Raw genomic sequence first — 13,931 nt, 5'->3', positions numbered from 1 at the left:
GACCTCATCGCTACTCTAATAAATGTATTAACCCCTAAAGCTAAGTTAAATATAATTTTTATCTAACGAAATAAAATAAATCTTATTAAATAAATTATTCCTATTTAAAGCTAAATACTTACCTGTAAAATAAACCCTAATATAGCTACAATATAAATAATTATTATATTGTAGCTATTTTAGGATTTATATTTATTTTACAGGCAACTTTGTATTTATTTTAACCAGGTACAATAGCTATTAAATAGTTAAGAACTATTTAATAGCTACCTAGTTAAAATAATTACAAAATTACCTGTAAAATAAATCCTAACCAAAGTTACAATTAAACACTACACTATCAATACATAAATTAAATAAAAATACCTACAAATAAATACAAATAAATACACTAACTAAAGTACAAAAAATAAAAAAAGAACTAAGTTACAAAAAAAAAAAAAAATATTTACAAACATTATAAAAATATTACAACAATTTTAAGCTAATTACACCTACTCTAAGCCCCCTAATAAAATAACAAAGCCCCCAAAATAAAAAAATGCCCTACCCTATTCTAAAATAAAAATTGAAAAGCTCTTTTACCTTACCAGCCCTTAAAAGGGCCTTTTGCGGGGCATGCCCCAAAGAATTCTGCTCTTTTGCCTGTAAAAAAAAAACATACAATACCCCCCCAACATTACAACCCACCACCCACATACCCCTAATCTAACCCAAACCCCCCTTAAATAAACCTAACACTAAGCCCCTGAAGATCTCCCTACCTTGTCTTCACCACGCCGGGTATCACCGATCCGTCCAGAAGAGGGTCCAAAGTCTTCATCCAATCCGGGCGATGTCTTCATCCAAGCGGGGGCTGAAGAGGTCCATCATCCGGCTGAAGTCTTCATCCAAGCAGGGGCTGAAGAGGTCCATCATCCGGCTGAAGTCTTCTATCAAGCAGCATCTTCAATTCAATTCTGATCGGAACAGCCAATAGAATGCAAGCTCAATCTGATTGGCTGATCCAATCAGCCAATCGGATTTAACTTGAATCTGATTGGCTGATTCAATAAGCCAATCAGAATTTTCCTACCTTAATTCCGATTGGCTGATAGAATCCTATCAGCCAATCGGAATTCGAGGGACGCCATCTTGGATGATGTCCCTTAAAGGAACCTTCATTCGTCGGGAGTTCGTCGTGGATGAAGGATGTTCTGCGTCGGCGGGATGAAGATGGAGCCGGAAGAAAGAAGATTGAAGATGCCGCTTGATAGAAGACTTCAGCCGGATGATGGACCTCTTCAGCCCCCGCTTGGATGAAGACTTCAGCCGGATGATGGACCTCTTCAGCCCCTGCTTGGATGAAGACATCGCCCGGATTGGATGAAGACTTCGGACCCTCTTCTGGAAGGATGGGTGATACCCGGCGTGGTGAAGACAAGGTAGGGAGATCTTCAGGGGCTTAGTGTTAGGTTTATTTAAGGGGGGTTTGGGTTAGATTAGTGGTATGTGGGTGGTGGGTTGTAATGTTGGGGGGGTATTGCATGTTTTTTTTACAGGCAAAAGAGCAGAATTCTTTGGGTTATGCCCCGCAAAAGGCCCTTTTAAGGGCTGGTAAGGTAAAAGAGCTGTAAAACATTTATTTTAGAATAGGGTAGGGCATTTTTTATTTTGGGGGCTTTGTTATTTTTTTAGGGGGCTTAGAGTAGGTGTAATTAGTTTAAAATTTTTGTAAGCTTTTTTTATTTTTTGTAATTTAATGTTTGTTTTTTTTGTAATTTAGTGTTTGTTTTTTTTGTAATTTAGTTTAGTTGATTTAATTGTAGATAATTGTAGGTAGGTTATTTAATTAATTTATTGATAGTGTAGTGTTAGGTTTAATTGTAACTTAGGTTAGGATTTATTTTACAGGTAATTTTGTATTTATTTTAACTAGGTAGCTATTAAATAGTTATTAACTATTTAATAGCTATTGTACCTAGTTAAAATAAATACAAAGTTGCCTGTAAAATAAATATAAATCCTAAAATGGCTACAATATAATTATTATCTATATTGTAGCTATATTAGGGTTTATTTTACAGGTAAGTATTTAGCTTTAAATTGGAATAATTTATTTAATATGATTTATTTTATTTCGTTAGATAAAAATTATATTTAACTTAGGTGGGTGTTAGGGTTAGGGTTAGACTTAGCTTTAGGGGTTAATACATCAATTATAGCCCTGAGGTCCGGTCGGCAGATTATGGGTTAAGAAGTGTAGGTAGGTAGCGGCGACATTTGGGGGGGGCAGATTAGGGGGTAATAAATATAATATAGGTGTCGGCGGTGTTAGGGGCAGCAGATTAGGGGTACATAGGGATAATGTAGGTGGCGGCAGTGTGTGGTCGGCAGATTAGGGGTTAAAAAATTTAATAGAGTGGCGGCGATGTGGGGGGGCCTCGGTTTAGGGGTACATAGGTAGTTTATGGGTGTTAGTGTACTTTAGAGCACAGTAGTTAAGAGCTTTATGAACCGGCGTTAACCCAGAAAGCTCTTATCTCCTGGCTTTTCTCTACGGCTGGAGTCTTGTCGTTAGAGTTCTAACGCTCACTTCAGCCAAGACTCTAAATACCGGCATTAGAAAGATCCCATTGAAAAGATAGGATACACAATTGACGTAAGGGGATCTGCGGTATGGAAAAATCGCGGCTGGAAAGTGAGCGTTAGACCCTTACCTACAAGACTCTAAATACCAGCGATATGACAAAACCAGCGTTAGGAGCCCCTAACGCTGGTTTTTACGGCTAACGCAGAACTCTAAATCTAGGCGTAAATAAATAGTAAATCTCAATTAAAAATCTTAAAATACTTTTTTAAGATAATTCCACCAAGGCAGCCCCTGCAAAGGTTGGCATGAAAAACCACGTTTGATTGAACGAGTTTTAAATAATCGGCTCCTTAGAGGACACTACACAAAGATTAACAGATCCAGAGTAATGGTAAGAGACCTACATTCTTCCTGAAATGGTTAAGCTATAGCAAATATTCTAGAAACCAGCACCCCTTAAGGCTGAAGTAAAATAGGTGCTTAATCAAGGTTAAAACAAGCACTTATAGACCTTGATTCAAAAATCATGTTTATGAAATTTAGAGCTGCTAAAATCCTATTGGCTGTTCCAATTAGCCAATAGGATGAGAGCTCAATCTTATTGGCTGATTGGAACAGCCAATAGGATTTTAGCAGCTATAATCCTATTGGCTGATTGGAACAGCCAATAGGATTTTAGCAGCTATAATCCTATTGGCTGATTTAAATCTTTCAGGCAATAGGAATGCAAGAGACGCCATCTTGGATGACATAATTTGCATTGAAGTTCCAGTGTACGGCGGAGACCGTAAGATGCTCCACGCTAGATGTCTTCAGGATGGACCCACTCTGTGATGGATGGAGATAGAAGATGCCGTCTGGATGAGGACTTCGCCAACTGGATGAAGATCAAAGAGGCCGTCCGGATGAAGACTTCTTGTCGCCTGGATGAGGACTTCGCCAGCTGGATGGATCCTTCAAGCAGGACTTCAAGAACTGTAAGTGGATCGTCGGTAGTTAGTGTTTTTTTAAGGGATTTTTGGGTAGGTTTTATTTTTAGTTTAGGGTATGGGCATGTAAAAGAGCTAAATGCCCTTTTAAGGGCATTGCCCATACGAATGCCCTTTTCAGGGCAATGGGGAGGTTAATTATAGTTATTATTTAGTTAATAATTTTTACTTTAGTTTAGCTGTATTTTAATTATGTTAAAGTTAGGGGGTGCTAGGCTTAGGGTAACGTCAGGGTTAGGGTAATTTTAGGGTTAGGTTTAGGATTTAATGAATTTATTTAGTGGTAACGATGTGGGAGGCCAGAGGTTTAGAGGTTAATAACTTTAGTAAAGTGGCGGTGACATCGGGAGCAGCAGATTAGGGGTTAATAGTTTTATGTATTAGGCAGCGATGTTGGGGGTGGCAGATTAGGGGTTAATAACTGTATGTAGGTGTTGGCGATATTGGGGGCAGCAGAATAGGGGTTAATAACATTATGTAGGTGGCAGCGATGTTCGGGGTAGCAGATTAGGGGTTAATAACTGTATGTAGATTGCAGTGATATCGGGGGCGGCAGATTAGGGGCTAATAGCATTATGTAGGTGGCAGCGATGTCAGGGGCAGCAGATTAGGGGTGTTTAGACTCAGGGTTTATGTTAGGATGTTAGGTTTAAACGTAACTTTTTATTTCCCTATAGACATCAATGGGGCTGCGTTACGGACCTTTTCATTCCATGATGGCAGGTGTTAGGCTTTTTTTTTGCCGGCTCTCCCCATTGAAATTGTGCACGAGCGGAATGGAGCTCAACGCAACCATTTTGCCCGCACAAGCCTGCTTTTTTAAAACTCGTAATACCAGCGCTATAGGGAGGTGAAATAATGCCGCTTTTGTGGTGGTCGTTAAAATCCCTATATCGCTCAAAACTCGTAATCTAGTTGAATGTGATTTGAAATTGGTATTAGCAAATATAAAACATCGAAGAAATGTTTCCCTTTTATACAAGAGATATAATAAGAGTTTATAAATGTTTGGCTATAAACAGTACATAGAATTTTAAATATTATTTTCATAAATTATACAGAATATTTATGTTGTAGAAAAAGCTGCTAAATACTTTTTATAATTATAGCGTAGAGCATAATTAGAATGTAATTGCTAGTAAAACCTTAAGAGACTCACATAAATTACAAGTACAGAAAATATTTATTTCTTTATAAAGAATTTGAATTATACATATTTGTTATGTTTGCTATTAATCAGAATTATTTTCATATGCTCTATATTTTGTTTTGCTTAAACGGACACTGTACTATAACATTTGATTCCACTTAATGTGTTCCGAATGACTTGTTAAACTTACTGCAGAATATTAAATGTATGGAAAAGTGTTCCTTTGTGTTTATTTTTATCTGAAATAGCTGATTTTGCTTATTAAACCATCACCTGCTATTCTAAAAGAATGCCAACAAAAATGGACTGAACCTACAGGTAAAACAATCCTGATGCTGTTATCTATGTCTAAATACACAGCCTAATAGTTAGGTATTAAATGCTAACTATGACTGGGGGGTTTAATGAGCACAAACAGCTATTTCAGATACAAAATATCTCTCCTTCCCCCACTGGAAGATTAATTAGCACTATTGTCTCCTGTTTACATAGATTTTCTAAAGAGACAATCACTGAGATTACAAGTTTTGCGGTAACAGGGGTGCGTTGCTAACGAGCAGTTTTTTCTCACCACTCACTTAAGACAACACTGGTATTACAGGTTTTCTTAAACCCGACGTTAGCCGCAAAAAAAGTGAGAGTAGAGCAAAATTTAGCTCCACATCTCACCTCAATACCAGCGTTGCTTACGGTAGCGGTGAGCTGGCAAAACGTGCTTGTGCACGATTTCCCAATAGGAATCAATGGGGCAGAATCAGCTGAAAAAAACCTAACACCTGCAAAAAAGCAGCGTTCAGCTTCTAAAGCAGCCCCATTGATTCCTAACGCAGCCCCATTGATTCCTATGGGGAAACAAAAGTCATGTCTACACCTAACACCCTAACCTGAACCCAGAGTCTAAACACCCCTAACCTTACACTTATTAACCCCTAATCTGCTGCCCCCGACATCGCCGACACCTGCATCATATTATTAACCCCTAATCTGCCGCTCTGGACACCGCCGCCACCTAAATTATCCCAATGAAGCCCTAATCTGCTGCCTCAACATCGCCGACACCTACTTTTTATTTATTAACCCCTACTCTGCCGCTCCCAATGTCGCCGCCACCTAACTACACCTATTAACCCCTAATCTGCCGCCGCCAACGTCACCGCCACTATAATAAAGTTATTAACCCCTAAATCTAAGTCTAACCCTAACCCCACCTAACTTAAATATAATTTAAAATAATCTAAATAAAATTACTACAATTAAATAAATTATTCCTATTTAAAACTAAATACTTACCTATAAAATAAACCCTAAGCTAGCTACAATATAACTAATAGTTACATTGTATCTAGCTTAAGGTTTATTTTTATTTTACAGGCAACTTTGTATTTATTTTAACTAGGTACAATAGTTATTAAATAGTTATTAACTATTTAATAACTTCCTAGTTAAAATAAGTACAAATTTACCTGTAAAATAAACCCTAACCTAAGTTATAAACGAGAAAAGAGACAGATACACCACATGGCCCAATATTGTTTGATCCACATAAAATATATGATCAGGTTGCGTTATATTAGACTCACAATCTTAGGAGCATTCCAGTTAGTGCAATGGGAGCAGTCTGGGATCTATAACAGTCACCCAGCAGACCGACTTCTTGGAGTATAGATGGATATTCTGTGATGAAAATATAAAAAGACACAAAGGTGCCTATATGGCCTAGTACAGTCTTAAACCAAGGAGCAGTAGTATGTGTAGTAAGAAATATACTCACAATAGGTGATGCATCTCCATTGATGCTATTCAGACAGGAAGGGATCAATACAGTCACCCAACAGACTATGGCAAGGCTTCCACAGGAGGCAATCAGCATAAGTCCAGTGGACCAATGTAGATCCAAATAATACACAGCAGCAAGTGTTTATGGTAAAAAAGTTATAAACTTTACTAACAAAGATTAAAATCAAGCGACGCGTTTCTCAGCAGCTAGCTGTTTCATCAGGCTTATAAAATATGACTTAAACACTTGCTATATATGAACCACATTTCTATCAGTATGATTAGCAACACCTGTGAGAGGAGTGGCTAGAGGCAACTCCCTCATGGTTGAGCCTATAGGCATTCAATATATATAATTTGCAGACATAATTCAAAACAAACTTAAATGTTAATACATCATGATTAAATCTATCAGCATTCAATCTATTAAAATGGCAAACATAATTCAAAACAAACTTGAATATTAGTACATATTCACCATGTAAGTTTATATTTCTCACAGTTGATATCCTATGGATATTCATTATACAGAGGCCATTGTTTGATATCTCCAAATAGTGTGACAGTTGTTTTTTATCAGTTGTGCAATGTATTTAAAAGAGTTTAAACCAAAAATCCCTATTGGTGGAATAAAACTGAGGACTAGATGTCTTTCATAACCCTTCATCTTTTCCTATACTTACTTGATTAAAGTCTATATATCGATGTCTAAGTTGTCTGAGTAATGGCGTATTTTCATACATGCTAGTGTTCCCTACTGCTCATTGCGCATGTGTGTGGTGTCATCCGTCATAGCGTTTGACGGATGACACCACACACATGCGCAATGACCAGTAGGGAACGCTACTGATGAGCTTTTGGGGCCTTTTCGGGTTGAGGATAGAGTCAAGCTCAACTCCCAGTCCTACTGCCAGTTTCTGGAAGACACCTTCTTCAAGCAGTGGTACAGGAAGAAGTCTGCATCCTTCAAGAAAAACATGATTTTCATGCAGGACAATGCTCCATCACACGCGTCCAAGTACTCCACAGCATGGCTGGCAAGAAAGGGTATAAAAGAAGAAAATCTAATGACATGGCCTCCTTGTTCACCTGATCTGAACCCCATTGAGAACCTGTGGTCCATCATCAAATGTGAGATTTACAAGGAGGGAAAACAGTACACCTCTCTGAACAGTGTCTGGGAGGCTGTGGTTGCTGCTGCAAGCAATGTTGATGGTGAACAGATCAAAACACTGACAGAATCCATGGATGGCAGGCTTTTGAGTGTCCTTGCAAAGAAAGGTGGCTATATTGGTCACTTATTTGTTTTTGTTTTGTTTTTGAATGTCACAAATGTATATTTGTGAATGTTGAGATGTTATATTGGTTTCACTGGTAAAAATAAATAATTGAAATGGGTATATATTTGTTTTTTGTTAAGTTGCCTAATAATTATGCACAGTAATAGTCACCTGCACACACAGATATCCCCCTAAAATAGCTATAACTAAAAACAAACTAAAAACTACTTCCAAAACTATTCAGCTTTGATATTAATGAGTTTTTTGGGTTCATTGAGAACATGGTTGTTGTTCAATAATAAAATTAATCCTCAAAAATCCAACTTGCCTAATAATTCTGCACTCCCTGTATTGAATGCCTATAGGCTCAACCATGAGGGAGTTGCCTCTAGCCACTCCTCTCACAGGTGTTGCTAATCATACTGATAGAAATGTGGTTCATATATAGCAAGTGTTTAAGTCATATTTTATAAGCCTGATGAAACAGCTAGCTGCTGAGAAACGCGTCGCTTGATTTTAATCTTTGTTAGTAAAGTTTATAACTTTTTTACCATAAACACTTGCTATTGTGTATTATTTGGATCTACATTGGTCCACTGGACTTATGCTGATTGCCTCCTGTGGAAGCCTTGCCATAGTCTGTTGGGTGACTGTATTGATCCCTTCCTGTCTGAATAGCATCAATGGAGATGCATCACCTATTGTGAGTATATTTCTTACTACACATACTACTGCTCCTTGGTTTAAGACTGTACTAGGCCATATAGGCACCTTTGTGTCTTTTTATATTTTCATTACAGAATATCCATCTATACTCCAAGAGGTCGGTCTGCTGGGTGACTGTTATAGATCCCAGACTGCTCCCATTGCACTAACTGGAGTGCTCCTAAGATTGTGAGTCTAATATAACGCAACCTGATCGTATATTTTATGTGGATCAAACAACTTCAATTGAACAACTTCAATCCTATTGGCTGATTGCATCAGCCAATAGGATTTTTCCTACCTTAATTCAGATTGGCTGATAGAATCCTATCAGCCAATCGGAATTCAAGGGACGCCATCTTGGCTGGGTGAAGACGTCTCTCGGTAGGGTGATCTTCAAGGGTTTAGTGTTAGGTTTTATTAAGGGGGGATTGGTGGGTTTTAGAGTAGGGTTGGGTGTGTGGGTGGTAGGTTTTAATGTTGGGGTGTATTGTATTTTTTTACAGGTAAAAGAGCTGATTACTTTGGGACAATGCCCCACAAAAAGCCCTTTTAAGGGCTATTTGTAATTTAGTATAGGGTAGGGATTTTTATTATTTGGGGGGGCTTTTTTATTTTATTAGGGGGATTAGATTGGGTGTAATTAGTTTAAAATTCTTGTAATTATTTTATTTTTTTCTGTAATTTAGTGGGGGGTTCTGTACTTTATTTTATTTTATTTAATTGTAGGTAATTGTAGGTAATTTAGTAAATTAATTTAATTATATTGTAGTGTTAGGTGTAATTGTAACTTAGGTTAGGATTTATTTTACAGGTACTTTTGTATTTATTTTAGCTAGGTAGTTATTAAATAGTTAATAACTATTCTACCTAGTTAAAATAAATACAAAGTTGCCTGTAAAATAAAAATAAATCCTAAGCTAGCTACAATGTAACTATTAGTTTATTTTATCAGTAAGTATTTAGTTTTAAATAGGAACAATTTAGTTAATGATAGTAATTTTATTTAGTTTTATTTAAATTATATTTAAGTTAGGGGGGGTTAGACTTAGGGATAGACTTACGTTTAGGGGTTAATAAATTTAATATAGTAGCGGCGACGTTGGGGGCGGCAGATTAGGGGTTAATAAATATAGGTAGGTGTCGTCGATATTAGGGACGGCAGATTAGGAGTTAATAAAAATGTAACTAGTGTTTGCGAGGTGGGAGTGCGGCGGTTTAGGGATTAATATATTTATTAAAGTGGCGGCGATGGGGTTTAAAACTTTATTTAAGTGTTTCCGATGTGGGGGGGGGGCTCGGTTTAGGGGTTAATAGGTAGTTTATGGGTGTTAGTGTACTTTTTAGCACTTTAGTTAAGAGTTTTATGTTACAGCGTTAGCCCATAAAACTCTTAACTACTGACTTTTAAATGCGGTAGGAGTCTTGACAGGAGAGGGTCTACCGCTCACTTCTTCAAAGACTCGTAATACTGGCGTTAGGCAAATCCCATTGAAAACATAGGATACGCAATTTACGTAAGGGGATTTGCGGTAAGCTCGAGTCGCGGAAAAAAAAAGTGAGTGGTGAGCCTGTACCTGCCAGACTCAGTAATACCAGCGGGCGTTAAAAAGCAGCGTTGGGACCACTCAATACTGCTTTTTAAGGCTAACACAAGACTCGTAATCTAGCCGATAGTTTGTTACTCATAATTTCAGTGTAGGAAGACATTTTACAGGCAAGCAGCTATTTCAAATAACAAAATGAAGCCAAATGAGCAGTTTGCAAACAATTAAATACACCCCAGCAGGTAAATGGACGATTGGTAACACATTAAAAGGGAGAACATTTTTGAGTACAATGTCCTAATCATGTTGCCTTCTTCTTCTTTTTCTTTTTTTTTCTTTTTTTTTAAATTGAGGTTATAACATGGAATAAAAGGAATATACCACAATAAAGGTCAGGTACAGTACAACAGGAAATGTTTACAAATATCCAACATAAATATTAAAAAACAGTTCTAATATACATCAAGATTTGGATAGCTTGCCTGTCGAAGTATAAACCTTCTTAGTCATTTAGGAGGCCACTCTTGGACCTCATACAGATAGAGAATGATTTTAAGATTAGAAGGTATTCTAATTTAAAGGAGACCGCTCACTGGGCGTACAAGCAATGTACCACAATAAAGATCAAGTACAGTACAACAGTGAATGTTTACAACAATCAAACATAGATATTAAAAGACACTTCTCATACATAACATTTGGATAGTGTGCCCATCAAAGTTCAAACCTTTTTAAGAACTCAGGAGGCCACTTTTGGGCCTCATACAGATGGAGAATTAATTTAAGAATAGAAGGTATCCTGATTCAAAGGAAACCCGCTCATGGGTCTCATATGTCAAACCTCATTTTTTGAAAAGCTAGAAAGTGCAGATGGTATGTATGGTATTATAAAGTGGTTATATATATAAAAAAAATCCTCATTGTATGGCATAGTAATATGCTACTAGAATGCACATTAAATACAAAGAGAACCTGTGGGAAACTCAAAACACATTCCCGGACATATTTCCTAGTTTCAAAATCTAGCTATGTCTTTAGGAGGAAGCAAAAGTAGTATTTATGCTCTCTACATATAATGTTTACCGTAGGTACCTAAAATACAGGGAATGCAAATATTTCAGAAAGACCTATTTCCAAATCTGAACTATGGGTAATAAACATTTAAAGATAAAAGCAAAAAAGGATTCATTATAGCTAACAGGCTTGAGAATAAAAACAAATGCACATTAAATTATTTCCATATTTTAGAAATAATTATGATACAATGACCCCCATTTAACAAATACCAGGTAGACAAGGTTCACTCCCGGGAATGTGTTCACCTAGCATTGCGCCCAGTGGGCAATCACATGAGAGCAGGGCTTGTCAAACATCCTGATAGGATCTGATTCCAATGATTTAACGCCACCACTCTTGAGGTGGTGGAGAGGTTAAGTAGCAGCAGTTGTATCTAGCAACTTACATGAACCTAAAACACTTTCACTCTGAAGCTGCACCCACAGGTTCATAAGTGGAGCCATATGAGAGAGAAATATAATACCTGTTAACAATGCTTGTCTATGACAGGAGTGTTGAACCTATGGTATGAGTGGGCATGTTGGCAGTATAAATAGATTTGCTAGTATTGAGCCTCTGGGTTACCACATACTCCTTGATTTTAGCTGCTGCAATTGTAATGCTTAATTTATTCTCTATATCAGTATTTAGCTTTAACTGCAGATATATATTTTAGTATTATAAGAACAAATGGCTTCAGTGTTTCTTTATCGTCCCATTATATTATTTTTTTCTTTCAAAATCATATCATGGGCATGCAAGTGATTTTTGATGAGAATATTATTTATTTTGTCACTCTCTCAAAAAATAGGTTTTCCACCCCTAGTCTTTCCAGATAAGTTGTAGATAGTTGTTGATTAATCTTGTATTTTTCACTTCAGTGTTTAAAGTGACATTAAGGTATTTTTTCTTTTGTTACATTTGTTCTTATGTTTTTGCTTTAACAATGGATTTTTGTGTATGTGTGTGTGTTTATTTTTTTTTTATAACATGCTTAATATGCTAATGGAGTCAAGTTTAATCTATGGAGCTGTTGAAACTGATTTTATCAGCTAGTAAATAACTGGCCATTGTGTATATTTAATATAATAAAACAAAACATACAAAAAAAGAGAGTAGTAATACCAAAAATCCAAATATAAAAAACGGCTTTATTTCAGTCAAATTAAAATAACGATATGTTACGCACAAAAGGAGAGGAGAAAGGTTTTACGCGTTTCGGCTTTGGCCCTACTCATAAACCTGAGAAGGCACAGGTGAGTGTCATTTAAAAAGGATAAACCCACTATGGTCATTGGTTTGTGTTGAACACACCCCTATTAACCTGTGAAAAACTGAATAAACACAATTCTATTCTAAATGGGGTAGATAATCTAATATAAGTAATGGAGGTATCGCTACACAGTTTAACAACATGATACAAAAATATATACAAATATATATATATATATATATATATATATGTGCAACACAGATGTTTGATGCAGAAGGGTAACATATTAGACAGTTGATAGAAAAATAGGTAGGTATACTTCAAAATAAGCTGTAATACAAAACGCCATATATCAATGCTGCACAATTGCAGTATGCATATGCTAGGACAGTATACTATAATAGCAAAACATTGTTTGACACTATTATATTCTATATATACATATATAACAAATAAAAAAATATATGATCAAAGCAATTGTGATGAAGAATTAATCATCTATAACAATATTGTTACAACATTAGTAAACTGTTCATATTGGAATAGTATATAAAATCCATTAAATGGAAAATTAGTATTAAAAATTATTATATAAAAGCTCATCTAAATGGTATGATACTGACTAAACATACCAGTATGTTTAGGAATGTTGTTAATTCACATGCTTAGATGAATGATTTTGAAATAACACAATTGAAAACATAAAAACATGAAACATCCAAAAATCAAGGAATCAAAAGGATACAAAAGGGCAAGATGGAAGTGTACAGGAACATGAAGCATTTATTTACAATGGTAATGATGTCAAATTCCGAATTAAAGCCATATGGAATTTGGGTATGAAGCTTCATGATCCAATACACCTGTCTTGCTAGTTGGTCTTTGTTACCTCCCCTAGGGGGAAATCGTATTGTTTCGATGCCTTGCCATCTAAAGAATTTGGTATACTTGTTCTGTACCTCTAGAAAGTGCCTTGAAAGTGCAGAAAATGGTTTGTCATATTTGATATAACCAAGATGTTTTTCCCGGACGCGAGTCCGGACTTCTCTACTAGTCATGCCAACATATTGTTTAGAATGTTCAACGCACTCAATGAGATACACAACATAGGAGGTAGAACATTTTATACATCCTTTTGTGAGGTGTCACATGAATAAAACTATTTTCCCTCAGTGATGTAGTCACAGGCCTTACACCTGTGGTTCCCACATTCATAAGTGCCATTTACTTGTAACCATGAACCTGTATTTTTTACTTTAGGAGGTAATTGACTAGGGGCTAGAATGTTGCCCAGAGTAAGGTTTTTGGAGTAAATACATTTGAAACCTTTTTCTACTGTGGATTTTAAATGGGTATCACCTAAAAGGATAGAAAAATATTTATTGACGATATTACAGACAAAGGAAAAATCTGATGAGTATTGTGTAATAAAGGACAGTGGTTTACCACCTTTAGTGTCTTGTCTTTTGGTCTGTGTCTTCCATCTAAACGTGTCTTATTGGCTAGATGGTCAAGTAGTTTGGGAGAATAACCTCTTGTTTTAAGTCTTTGATTAATACCTTTACTTTCCTCAATAAAGTCACTGTCCTTACTGCATATTCTCCTAGCCCTCAAGAATTGACTTTTTGCTATCTCTTTGAATA

General features: G+C 36.3%; 1 protein-coding gene across 1 annotated transcript in view; it reads left to right on the top strand.

Annotated features, from left to right (window-relative positions):
- BCHE (butyrylcholinesterase) overlaps nucleotides 1-13,931 on the top strand; it is a 582,206-nt gene that overhangs the window by 23,399 nt on the left and 544,876 nt on the right. The gene's annotated exons all lie outside the window — the stretch shown is intronic.

This window comes from Bombina bombina, chromosome 4 (assembly GCF_027579735.1).
Source record: "Bombina bombina isolate aBomBom1 chromosome 4, aBomBom1.pri, whole genome shotgun sequence".
Lineage (NCBI taxonomy): Eukaryota > Metazoa > Chordata > Amphibia > Anura > Bombinatoridae > Bombina > Bombina bombina.
The sequence above is the reverse complement of the archived record's forward strand: the minus strand, read 5'-3'. Positions and strand labels throughout refer to the sequence as shown.